At 35.4% G+C, this 13,606-nt stretch overlaps 1 protein-coding gene and 1 long non-coding RNA gene across 2 annotated transcripts in view; one reads left to right on the top strand and one right to left on the bottom strand.

Annotated features, from left to right (window-relative positions):
- LOC125767023 (proton-associated sugar transporter A-like) overlaps positions 1–13,606 on the top strand; it is a 36,830-nt gene that overhangs the window by 14,590 nt on the left and 8,634 nt on the right. The window lies entirely within an intron of this gene.
- LOC125767120 (uncharacterized) overlaps positions 1–13,606 on the bottom strand; it is a 33,196-nt gene that overhangs the window by 13,800 nt on the left and 5,790 nt on the right. The window lies entirely within an intron of this gene.

The raw sequence follows: 13,606 nt of genomic DNA, 5'->3' as shown, positions 1-13,606 counted from the left end.
AAAAGAGTGAAAAATAGTAAAAAAATAAAAAAAAATCAAAAAAATGAAAATTTACTAAGGCTCATTTTTGCACCAAATTTTGGCTATAACTTGGTCGGTATCCAACGGATCGCCAATCTTTAACCTGTGGTCGATAGATGGCACCAATGGCTACATTTTCTTCTTGGACGGCCATGCCCTCAGATGTCTGTGCCAGAAGTTATTCGAGGAACCAAGTTCCTTACCCTGTTTGAGAAAATGTAAAATTTTCCTCATTTTTGCACCAAGTTTTGCCTATAACTCGGTCGGTATCCAACGGATCGCCAATCTTTAACCTGTGGTCGATAGATGGCACCAATGGCTACATTTTCTTCTTGGACGGCCATGCCCTCAGATGTCTGTGCCAGAAGTTATTCGAGAAAGCAAGTTCCTTACCCTGTTTGAGAAAATGTAAAATTTTCCTCATTTTTCTGCAATTCAGCAAAATTTTTAAATGTGATAAATTTTATTGTGAATTTGTTGCAATAAGTTTCTTTTCACTCAAATAATGCTTTAAATTAAAAAAATAATAGAAAATCAGAAAAAAAATTCAAAAAAATTTTCCACTCGAAAATTTCATAAGGCTTACCCCTTACGTTTTTTTTGAGAAATTTTGCAAAAAAAATGAAATTGATTTATTTTAATGCCAATTGGTTGCAATGTGTTTCTTTTCACTCAAGTAATGCTTTAAATAAAAAAAAGTGTGAGAAATAATAAAAAAATCAAAAAAATAAAAAAAATGCAAATTTACAAAGGCTCATTTTTGCACCAAATTTTGGCTATAACTCGGTCGGTATCCAACGGATCGCCAATCTTTAACCTGTGGTCGATAGATGGCATGAATGGCTACATTTTCTTCTTGGACGGCCATGCCCTCAGATGTCTGTGCCAGAAGTTATTCGAGAAAGCAAGTTCCTTACCCTGTTTGAGAAAATGTAAAATTTTCCTCATTTTTCTGCAATTCAGCAACATTTTTAAATGTGATATATTTTATTGTGAATTTGTTGCAATAAGTTTCTTTTCACTCAAATAATGCTTTAAATTAAAAAAATAATAAAAAATCAGAAAAAAATTTCAAAAAAATTTTCCACTCGAAAATTTCATAAGGCTTACTCTTTACGTTTTTTTTGGGAAATTTTGCAAAAAAAATGAAATTGATTTATTTTAATGCCAATTGGTTGCAATGTGTGTCTTTTCACTCAAGTAATGCTTTAAATAAAAAAAAGAGTGAAAAATAGTAAAAAAATAAAAAAAATCAAAAAAATGAAAATTTACTAAGGCTCATTTTTGCACCAAGTTTTGCCTATAACTCGGTCGGTATCCAACGGATCGCCAATCTTTAACCTGTGGTCGATAGATGGCACCAATGGCTACATTTTCTTCTTGGACGGCCATGCCCTCAGATGTCTGTGCCAGAAGTTATTCGAGGAACCAAGTTCCTTACCCTGTTTGAGAAAATGTAAAATTTTCCTCATTTTTGCACCAAGTTTTGCCTATAACTCGGTCGGTATCCAACGGATCGCCAATCTTTAACCTGTGGTCGATAGATGGCACCAATGGCTACATTTTCTTCTTGGACGGCCATGCCCTCAGATGTCTGTGCCAGAAGTTATTCGAGGAACCAAGTTCCTTACCCTGTTTGAGAAAATGTAAAATTTTCCTCATTTTTGCACCAAGTTTTGCCTATAACTCGGTCGGTATCCAACGGATCGCCAATCTTTAACCTGTGGTCGATAGATGGCACCAATGGCTACATTTTCTTCTTGGACGGCCATGCCCTCAGATGTCTGTGCCAGAAGTTATTCGAGAAAGCAAGTTCCTTACCCTGTTTGAGAAAATGTAAATTTTTCCTCATTTTTGCACCAAGTTTTGCCTATAACTCGGTCGGTATCCAACGGATCGCCAATCTTTAACCTGTGGTCGATAGATGGCACCAATGGCTACATTTTCTTCTTGGACGGCCATGTCCTCAGATGTCTGTGCCAGAAGTTATTCGAGGAACCAAGTTCCTTACCCTGTTTGAGAAAATGTAAAATTTTCCTCATTTTTGCACCAAGTTTTGCCTATAACTCGGTCGGTATCCAACGGATCGCCAATCTTTAACCTGTGGTCGATAGATGGCACCAATGGCTACATTTTCTTCTTGGACGGCCATGCCCTCAGATGTCTGTGCCAGAAGTTATTCGAGGAACCAAGTTCCTTACCCTGTTTGAGAAAATGTAAAATTTTTCCTCATTTTTGCACCAAGTTTTGCCTATAACTCGGTCGGTATCCAACGGATCGCCAATCTTTAACCTGTGGTCGATAGATGGCACCAATGGCTACATTTTCTTCTTGGACGGCCATGCCCTCAGATGTCTGTGCCAGAAGTTATTCGAGAAAGCAAGTTCCTTACCCTGTTTGAGAAAATGTAAAATTTTCCTCATTTTTCTGCAATTCAGCAAAATTTTTAAATGTGATATATTTTATTGTGAATTTGTTGCAATAAGTTTCTTTTCACTCAAATAATGCTTTAAATTAAAAAAATAATAAAAAATCAGAAAAAAAATTCAAAAGAATTTTCCACTCGAAAATTTCATAAGGCTTACCCCTTACGTTTTTTTTGGGAAATTTTGCAAAAAAAATGAAATTGATTTATTTTAATGCCAATTGGTTGCAATGTGTGTCTTTTCACTCAAGTAATGCTTTAAATAAAAAAAAGAGTGAAAAATAGTAAAAAAATAAAAAAAAATCAAAAAAATGAAAATTTACTAAGGCTCATTTTTGCACCAAGTTTTGGCTATAACTTGGTCGGTATCCAACGGATCGCCAATCTTTAACCTGTGGTCGATAGATGGCACCAATGGCTACATTTTCTTCTTGGACGGCCATGCCCTCAGATGTCTGTGCCAGAAGTTATTCGAGGAACCAAGTTCCTTACCCTGTTTGAGAAAATGTAAAATTTTCCTCATTTTTGCACCAAGTTTTGCCTATAACTCGGTCGGTATCCAACGGATCGCCAATCTTTAACCTGTGGTCGATAGATGGCACCAATGGCTACATTTTCTTCCTGGACGGCCATGCCCTCAGATGTCTGTGCCAGAAGTTATTCGAGAAAGCAAGTTCCTTACCCTGTTTGAGAAAATGTAAAATTTTCCTCATTTTTCTGCAATTCAGCAACATTTTTAAATGTGATATATTTTATTGTGAATTTGTTGCAATAAGTTTCTTTTCACTCAAATAATGCTTTAAATTAAAAAAATAATAAAAAATCAGAAAAAAATTTCAAAAAAATTTTCCACTCCAAAATTTCATAAGGCTTACCCCTTACGTTTTTTTTGAGAAATTTTGCAAAAAAAATGAAATTGATTTATTTTAATGCCAATTGGTTGCAATGTGTTTCTTTTCACTCAAGTAATGCTTTAAATAAAAAAAAGTGTGAAAAATAATAAAAAAATCAAAAAAATAAAAAAAATGCAAATTTACTAAGGCTCATTTTTGCACCAAATTTTGGCTATAACTCGGTCGGTATCCAACGGATCGCCAATCTTTAACCTGTGGTCGATAGATGGCACCAATGGCTACATTTTCTTCTTGGACGGCCATGCCCTCAGATGTCTGTGCCAGAAGTTATTCGAGGAACCAAGTTCCTTACCCTGTTTGAGAAAATGTAAAATTTTCCTCATTTTTGCACCAAGTTTTGCCTATAACTCGGTCGGTATCCAACGGATCGCCAATCTTTAACCTGTGGTCGATAGATGGCACCAATGGCTACATTTTCTTCCTGAACGGCCATGCCCTCAGATGTCTGTGCCAGAAGTTATTCGAGAAAGCAAGTTCCTTACCCTGTTTGAGAAAATGTAAAATTTTCCTCATTTTTCTGCAATTCAGCAACATTTTTAAATGTGATATATTTTATTGTGAATTTGATGCAATAAGTTTCTTTTCACTCAAATAATGCTTTAAATTAAAAAAATAATAAAAAATCAGAAAAAAATTTCAAAAAAAATTTCCACTCGAAAATTTCATAAGGCTTACCCCTTACGTTTTTTTTGGGAAATTTTGCAAAAAAAAATGAAATTGATTTATTTTAATGCCAATTGGTTGCAATGTGTGTCTTTTCACTCAAGTAATGCTTTAAATAAAAAAAAGAGTGAAAAATAGTAAAAAAATTAAAAAAAAATCAAAAAAATGAAAATTTACTAAGGCTCATTTTTGCACCAAATTTTGGCTATAACTCGGTCGGTATCCAACGGATCGCCAATCTTTAACCTGTGGTCGATAGATGGCACCAATGGCTACATTTTCTTCTTGGACGGCCATGCCCTCAGATGTCTGTGCCAGAAGTTATTCGAGGAACCAAGTTCCTTACCCTGTTTGAGAAAATGTAAAATTTTCCTCATTTTTGCACCAAGTTTTGCCTATAACTCGGTCGGTATCCAACGGATCGCCAATCTTTAACCTGTGGTCGATAGATGGCACCAATGGCTACATTTTCTTCTTGGACGGCCATGCCCTCAGATGTCTGTGCCAGAAGTTATTCGAGGAACCAAGTTCCTTACCCTGTTTGAGAAAATGTAAAATTTTCCTCATTTTTGCACCAAGTTTTGCCTATAACTCGGTCGGTATCCAACGGATCGCCAATCTTTAACCTGTGGTCGATAGATGGGACCAATGGCTACATTTTCTTCTTGGACGGCCATGCCCTCAGATGTCTGTGCCAGAAATTATTCGAGAAAGCAAGTTCCTTACCCTGTTTGAGAAAATGTAAAAATTTTCCTCATTTTTCTGCAATTCAGCAACATTTTTAAATGTGATATATTTTATTGTGAATTTGTTGCAATAAGTTTCTTTTCACTCAAATAATGCTTTAAATTAAAAAAAATAATAAAAAATCAGAAAAAAATTTCAAAAAAATTTTCCACTCCAAAATTTCATAAGGCTTACCCCCTTACGTTTTTTTGAGAAATTTTGCAAAAAAAATGAAATTGATTTATTTTAATGCCAATTGGTTGCAATGTGTTTCTTTTCACTCAAGTAATGCTTTAAATAAAAAAAAGTGTGAAAAATAATAAAAAAATCAAAAAAATAAAAAAAATGCAAATTTACTAAGGCTCATTTTTGCACCAAATTTTGGCTATAACTCGGTCGGTATCCAACGGATCGCCAATCTTTAACCTGTGGTCGATAGATGGCACCAATGGCTACATTTTCTTCTTGGACGGCCATGCCCTCAGATGTCTGTGCCAGAAGTTATTCGAGGAACCAAGTTCCTTACCCTGTTTGAGAAAATGTAAAATTTTCCTCATTTTTGCACCAAGTTTTGCCTATAACTCGGTCGGTATCCAACGGATCGCCAATCTTTAACCTGTGGTCGATAGATGGCACCAATGGCTACATTTTCTTCCTGAACGGCCATGCCCTCAGATGTCTGTGCCAGAAGTTATTCGAGAAAGCAAGTTCCTTACCCTGTTTGAGAAAATGTAAAATTTTCCTCATTTTTCTGCAATTCAGCAACATTTTTAAATGTGATATATTTTATTGTGAATTTGATGCAATAAGTTTCTTTTCACTCAAATAATGCTTTAAATTAAAAAAATAATAAAAAATCAGAAAAAATTTCAAAAAAAATTTCCACTCGAAAATTTCATAAGGCTTACCCCTTACGTTTTTTTTGGGAAATTTTGCAAAAAAAAATGAAATTGATTTATTTTAATGCCAATTGGTTGCAATGTGTGTCTTTTCACTCAAGTAATGCTTTAAATAAAAAAAAGAGTGAAAAATAGTAAAAAAATAAAAAAAATCAAAAAAATGAAAATTTACTAAGGCTCATTTTTGCACCAAATTTTGGCTATAACTCGGTCGGTATCCAACGGATCGCCAATCTTTAACCTGTGGTCGATAGATGGCACCAATGGCTACATTTTCTTCTTGGACGGCCATGCCCTCAGATGTCTGTGCCAGAAGTTATTCGAGGAACCAAGTTCCTTACCCTGTTTGAGAAAATGTAAAATTTTCCTCATTTTTGCACCAAGTTTTGCCTATAACTCGGTCGGTATCCAACGGATCGCCAATCTTTAACCTGTGGTCGATAGATGGCACCAATGGCTACATTTTCTTCTTGGACGGCCATGCCCTCAGATGTCTGTGCCAGAAGTTATTCGAGGAACCAAGTTCCTTACCCTGTTTGAGAAAATGTAAAATTTTCCTCATTTTTGCACCAAGTTTTGCCTATAACTCGGTCGGTATCCAACGGATCGCCAATCTTTAACCTGTGGTCGATAGATGGGACCAATGGCTACATTTTCTTCTTGGACGGCCATGCCCTCAGATGTCTGTGCCAGAAATTATTCGAGAAAGCAAGTTCCTTACCCTGTTTGAGAAAATGTAAAATTTTCCTCATTTTTCTGCAATTCAGCAACATTTTTAAATGTGATATATTTTATTGTGAATTTGTTGCAATAAGTTTCTTTTCACTCAAATAATGCTTTAAATTAAAAAAATAATAAAAAATCAGAAAAAAAATTCAAAAAAATTTTCCACTCCAAAATTTCATAAGGCTTACCCCTTACGTTTTTTTTGAGAAATTTTGCAAAAAAAATGAAATTGATTTATTTTAATGCCAATTGGTTGCAATGTGTTTCTTTTCACTCAAGTAATGCTTTAAATAAAAAAAAGTGTGAAAAAATAATAAAAAAAATCAAAAAAATAAAAAAAATGCAAATTTACTAAGGCTCATTTTTGCACCAAATTTTGGCTATAACTCGGTCGGTATCCAACGGATCGCCAATCTTTAACCTGTGGTCGATAGATGGCACCAATGGCTACATTTTCTTCTTGGACGGCCATGCCCTCAGATGTCTGTGCCAGAAGTTATTCGAGGAACCAAGTTCCTTACCCTGTTTGAGAAAATGTAAAATTTTCCTCATTTTTGCACCAAGTTTTGCCTATAACTCGGTCGGTATCCAACGGATCGCCAATCTTTAACCTGTGGTCGATAGATGGCACCAATGGCTACATTTTCTTCCTGGACGGCCATGCCCTCAGATGTCTGTGCCAGAAGTTATTCGAGAAAGCAAGTTCCTTACCCTGTTTGAAAAAATGTAAAATTTTCCTCATTTTTCTGCAATTTAGCAACATTTTTAAATGTGATATATTTTTATTGTGAATTTGTTGCAATAAGTTTCTTTTCACTCAAATAATGCTTTAAATTAAAAAAAATAATAAAAAATCAGAAAAAAATTTCAAAAAAATTTTCCACTCGAAAATTTCATAAGGCTTACCCCTTACGTTTTTTTTGGGAAATTTTGCAAAAAAAAAATGAAATTGATTTATTTTAATGCCAATTGGTTGCAATGTGTGTCTTTTCACTCAAGTAATGCTTTAAATAAAAAAAAGAGTGAAAAATAGTAAAAAAAATAAAAAAAAATCAAAAAAATGAAAATTTACTAAGGCTCATTTTTGCACCAAATTTTGGCTATAACTCGGTCGGTATCCAACGGATCGCCAATCTTTAACCTGTGGTCGATAGATGGCACCAATGGCTACATTTTCTTCTTGGACGGCCATGCCCTCAGATGTCTGTGCCAGAAGTTATTCGAGGAACCAAGTTCCTTACCCTGTTTGAGAAAATGTAAAATTTTCCTCATTTTTGCACCAAGTTTTGCCTATAACTCGGTCGGTATCCAACGGATCGCCAATCTTTAACCTGTGGTCGATAGATGGCACCAATGGCTACATTTTTCTTCTTGGACGGCCATGCCCTCAGATGTCTGTGCCAGAAGTTATTCGAGGAACCAAGTTTCCTTACCCTGTTTGAGAAAATGTAAAATTTTCCTCATTTTTGCACCAAGTTTTGCCTATAACTCGGTCGGTATCCAACGGATCGCCAATCTTTAACCTGTGGTCGATAGATGGCACCAATGGCTACATTTTCTTCCTGGACGGCCATGCCCTCAGATGTCTGTGCCAGAAGTTATTCGAGAAAGCAAGTTCCTTACCCTGTTTGAGAAAATGTAAAATTTTCCTCATTTTTCTGCAATTCAGCAACATTTTTAAATGTGATATATTTTATTGTGAATTTGTTGCAATAAGTTTCTTTTCACTCAAATAATGCTTTAAATTAAAAAAATAATAAAAAATCAGAAAAAAATTTCAAAAAAATTTTCCACTCGAAAATTTCATAAGGCTTACCTCTTACGTTTTTTTTGGGAAATTTTGCAAAAAAAAATGAAATTGATTTATTTTAATGCCAATTGGTTGCAATGTGTTTCTTTTCACTCAAGTAATGCTTTAAATAAAAAAAAGTGTGAAAAATAATAAAAAAATCAAAAAAATAAAAAAAATGCAAATTTACTAAGGCTCATTTTTGCACCAAATTTTGGCTATAACTCGGTCGGTATCCAACGGATCACCAATCTTTAACCTGTGGTCGATAGATGGCACCAATGGCTACATTTTCTTCTTGGACGGCCATGCCCTCAGATGTCTGTGCCAGAAGTTATTCGAGGAACCAAGTTCCTTACCCTGTTTGAGAAAATGTAAAATTTTCCTCATTTTTGCACCAAGTTTTGCCTATAACTCGGTCGGTATCCAACGGATCGCCAATCTTTAACCTGTGGTCGATAGATGGCACCAATGGCTACATTTTCTTCTTGGACGGCCATGCCCTCAGATGTCTGTGCCAGAAGTTATTCGAGGAACCAAGTTCCTTACCCTGTTTGAGAAAATGTAAAATTTTCCTCATTTTTGCACCAAGTTTTGCCTATAACTCGGTCGGTATCCAACGGATCGCCAATCTTTAACCTGTGGTCGATAGATGGCACCAATGGCTACATTTTCTTCTTGGACGGCCATGCCCTCAGATGTCTGTGCCAGAAGTTATTCGAGGAACCAAGTTCCTTACCCTGTTTGAGAAAATGTAAAATTTTCCTCATTTTTGCACCAAGTTTTGCCTATAACTCGGTCGGTATCCAACGAATCGCCAATCTTTAACCTGTGGTCGATAGATGGGACCAATGGCTACATTTTCTTCTTGGACGGCCATGCCCTCAGATGTCTGTGCTAGAAATTATGCGAGGAACCAAGTTCCTTACCCTGTTTGAAAAATGTAAAATTTTCCTCATTTTTGCACCAAATTTTGCCTATAAGTCGGTCGGTATCCAACGGATCGCCAATCTTTAACCTGTGGTCGATAGATGGCACCAATGGCTACATTTTCTTCTTGGACGTTCATGCCCTCAGATGTCTGTGCCAGAAGTTATTCGAGAAAGCAAGTTCCTTACCCTGTTTGAGAAAATGTAAAATTTTCCTCATTTTTGAGCAGTTCTGCAAATTTTTTAAATGTGATATATTTTATTGCGAATTTGTTGCAATAAGTTTCTTTTCACTCAAATAATGCTTTAAATTAAAAAAAGAATAAAAAATCAGAAAAAAATTTCAAAAAAATTTTCCACTCGAAAATTTCATAAGGCTTACCCCTTACGTTTTTTTTGAGAAATTTTGCAAAAAAAATAGAATTGATTTATTTTAATGCCAATCGATTGCAATGTGTTTCTTTTCACTCAAGTAATGCTTTAAATAAAAAAAGAGTGAAAAATTATAAAAAATCAAAAATTTCAAAAAAATAAAGATTTACTAATTCTCATTTTTGCACCAAGTTTTGCCTATAACTCGGTCGGTATCCAACGAATTGCCAATCTTTAACCTGTGGTTGATATATGGCACCATTGACTACATTTTCTTCTTGGACGGCCATGCCCTCAGATGTCTGTGCCAGAAGTTATTCGAGGAACCAAGTTCCTTACCCTGTTTGAGAAAATGTAAAATTTTCCTCATTTTTGCACCATGTTTTGCCTATAACTCGGTCGGTATCCAACGGATCGCCAATCTTTAACCTGTGGTCGATAGATGGCACCAATGGCTACATTTTCTTCCTGGACGGCCATGCCCTCAGATGTCTGTGCTAGAAATTATGCGAGGAACCAAGTTTCTTACCCTGTTTGAAAAATGTAAAATTTTCCTCATTTTTGCACCAAGTTTTGCCTATAAGTCGGTCGGTATCCAACGGATCGCCAATCTTTAACCTGTGGTCGATAGATGGCTCCAATGGCTACATTTTCTTCTTGGACGGCCATGCCCTCAGATGTCTGTGCCAGAAGTTATTCGAGGAACCAAGTTCCTTACCCTGTTTGAGAAAATGTAAAATTTTCCTCATTTTTGCACCAAGTTTTGCCTATAACTCGGTCGGTATCCAACGGATCGCCAATCTTTAACCTGTGGTCGATAGATGGCACCAATGGCTACATTTTCTTCTTGGACGGCCATGCCCTCAGATGTCTGTGCCAGAAGTTATTCGAGGAACCAAGTTCCTTACCCTGTTTGAGAAAATGTAAAATTTTCCTCATTTTTGCACCAAGTTTTGCCTATAACTCGGTCGGTATCCAACGAATCGCCAATCTTTAACCTGTGGTCGATAGATGGGACCAATGGCTACATTTTCTTCCTGGACGGTCATGCCCTCAGATGTCTGTGCCAGAAGTTATTCGAGAAAGCAAGTTCCTTACCCTGTTTGAGAAAATGTAAAAATTTCTTCATTTTTGAGCAGTTCTGCAAAATTTTTAAATGTGATATATTTTATTGCGAATTTGTTGCAATAAGTTTCTTTTCACTCAAATAATGCTTTAAATTAAAAAAAGAATAAAAAATCAGAAAAAAATTTCAAAAAAATTTTCCACTCGAAAATTTCATAAGGCTTACCCCTTACGTTTTTTTTGAGAAATTTTGCAAAAAAAAATGAAATTGATTTATTTTAATGCCAATTGGTTGCAATGTGTTTCTTTTCACTCAAGTAATGCTTTAAATAAAAAAAAGTGTGAAAAATAATAAAAAAATCAAAAAAATAAAAAAAATGCAAATTTACTAAGGCTCATTTTTGCACCAAATTTTGGCTATAACTCGGTCGGTATCCAACGGATCGCCAATCTTTAACCTGTGGTCGATAGATGGCACCAATGGCTACATTTTCTTCTTGGACGGCCATGCCCTCAGATGTCTGTGCCAGAAGTTATTCGAGGAACCAAGTTCCTTACCCTGTTTGAGAAAATGTAAAATTTTCCTCATTTTTGCACCAAGTTTTGCCTATAACTCGGTCGGTATCCAACGGATCGCCAATCTTTAACCTGTGGTCGATAGATGGGACCAATGGCTACATTTTCTTCCTGGACGGCCATGCCCTCAGATGTCTGTGCCAGAAGTTATTCGAGAAAGCAAGTTCCTTACCCTGTTTGAGAAAATGTAAAATTTTCCTCATTTTTCTGCAATTCAGCAACATTTTTAAATGTGATATATTTTATTGTGAATTTGTTGCAATAAGTTTCTTTTCACTCAAATAATGCTTTAAATTAAAAAAATAATAAAAAATCAGAAAAAAATTTCAAAAAAATTTTCCACTCGAAAATTTCATAAGGCTTACCCCTTACGTTTTTTTTGAGAAATTTTGCAAAAAAAATGAAATTGATTTATTTTAATGCCAATTGGTTGCAATGTGTTTCTTTTCATTCAAGTAATGCTTTAAATAAAAAAAAGTGTGAAAAATAATAAAAAAATCAAAAAAATAAAAAAAATGCAAATTTACTAAGGCTCATTTTTGCACCAAATTTTGGCTATAACTCGGTCGGTATCCAACGGATCGCCAATCTTTAACCTGTGGTCGATAGATGGCACCAATGGCTACATTTTCTTCTTGGACGGCCATGCCCTCAGATGTCTGTGCCAGAAGTTATTCGAGGAACCAAGTTCCTTACCCTGTTTGAGAAAATGTAAAATTTTCCTCATTTTTGCACCAAGTTTTGCCTATAACTCGGTCGGTATCCAACGGATCGCCAATCTTTAACCTGTGGTCGATAGATGGGACCAATGGCTACATTTTCTTCTTGGACGGTCATGCCCTCAGATGTCTGTGCCAGAAGTTATTCGAGAAAGCAAGTTCCTTACCCTGTTTGAGAAAATGTAAAATTTTCCTCATTTTTCTGCAATTCAGCAAAATTTTTAAATGTGATATATTTTATTGTGAATTTGTTGCAATAAGTTTCTTTTCACTCAAATAATACTTTAAATTAAAAAAATAATAAAAAATCAGAAAAAAATTTCAAAAAAATTTTCCACTCGAAAATTTCATAAGGCTTACCTCTTACGTTTTTTTTGGGAAATTTTGCAAAAAAAATGAAATTGATTTATTTTAATGCCAATTGGTTGCAATGTGTTTCTTTTCACTCAAGTAATGCTTTAAATAAAAAAAGTGTGAAAAATAATAAAAAAATCAAAAAAATAAAAAAAATGCAAATTTACTAAGGCTCATTTTTGCACCAAATTTTGGCTATACCTCGGTCGGTATCCAACGGATCACCAATCTTTAACCTGTGGTCGATAGATGGCACCAATGGCTACATTTTCTTCTTGGACGGCCATGCCCTCAGATGTCTGTGCCAGAAGTTATTCGAGGAACCAAGTTCCTTACCCTGTTTGAGAAAATGTAAAATTTTCCTCATTATTGCACCAAGTTTTGCCTATAACTCGGTCGGTATCCAACGGATCGCCAATCTTTAACCTGTGGTCGATAGATGGCACCAATGGCTACATTTTCTTCTTGGACGGCCATGCCCTCAGATGTCTGTGCCAGAAGTTATTCGAGGAACCAAGTTCCTTACCCTGTTTGAGAAAATGTAAAATTTTCCTCATTTTTGCACCAAGTTTTGCCTATAACTCGGTCGGTATCCAACGGATCGCCAATCTTTAACCTGTGGTCGATAGATGGGACCAATGGCTACATTTTCTTCTTGGACGGCCATGCCCTCAGATGTCTGTGCTAGAAATTATGCGAGGAACCAAGTTCCTTACCCTGTTTGAAAAATGTAAAATTTTCCTCATTTTTGCACCAAATTTTGCCTATAAGTCGGTCGGTATCCAACGGATCGCCAATCTTTAACCTGTGGTCGATAGATGGCACCAATGGCTACATTTTCTTCTTGGACGTTCATGCCCTCAGATGTCTGTGCCAGAAGTTATTCGAGAAAGCAAGTTCCTTACCCTGTTTGAGAAAATGTAAAATTTTCCTCATTTTTGAGCAGTTCTGCAAATTTTTTAAATGTGATATATTTTATTGCGAATTTGTTGCAATAAGTTTCTTTTCACTCAAATAATGCTTTAAATTAAAAAAAGAATAAAAAATCAGAAAAAAATTTCAAAAAAATTTTCCACTCGAAAATTTCATAAGGCTTACCCCTTACGTTTTTTTTGAGAAATTTTGCAAAAAAAATAGAATTGATTTATTTTAATGCCAATCGATTGCAATGTGTTTCTTTTCACTCAAGTAATGCTTTAAATAAAAAAAGAGTGAAAAATTATAAAAAATCAAAAAATTCAAAAAAATAAAGATTTACTAATTCTCATTTTTGCACCAAGTTTTGCCTATAACTCGGTCGGTATCCAACGAATTGCCAATCTTTAACCTGTGGTTGATATATGGCACCATTGACTACATTTTCTTCTTGGACGGCCATGCCCTCAGATGTCTGTGCCAGAAGTTATTCGAGGAACCAAGTTCCTTACC

This window comes from Anopheles funestus, chromosome 3RL, assembly GCF_943734845.2.
Source record: "Anopheles funestus chromosome 3RL, idAnoFuneDA-416_04, whole genome shotgun sequence".
Classification (NCBI taxonomy): Eukaryota; Metazoa; Arthropoda; class Insecta; order Diptera; family Culicidae; genus Anopheles; species Anopheles funestus.
The sequence above is the reverse complement of the archived record's forward strand: the minus strand, read 5'-3'. Positions and strand labels throughout refer to the sequence as shown.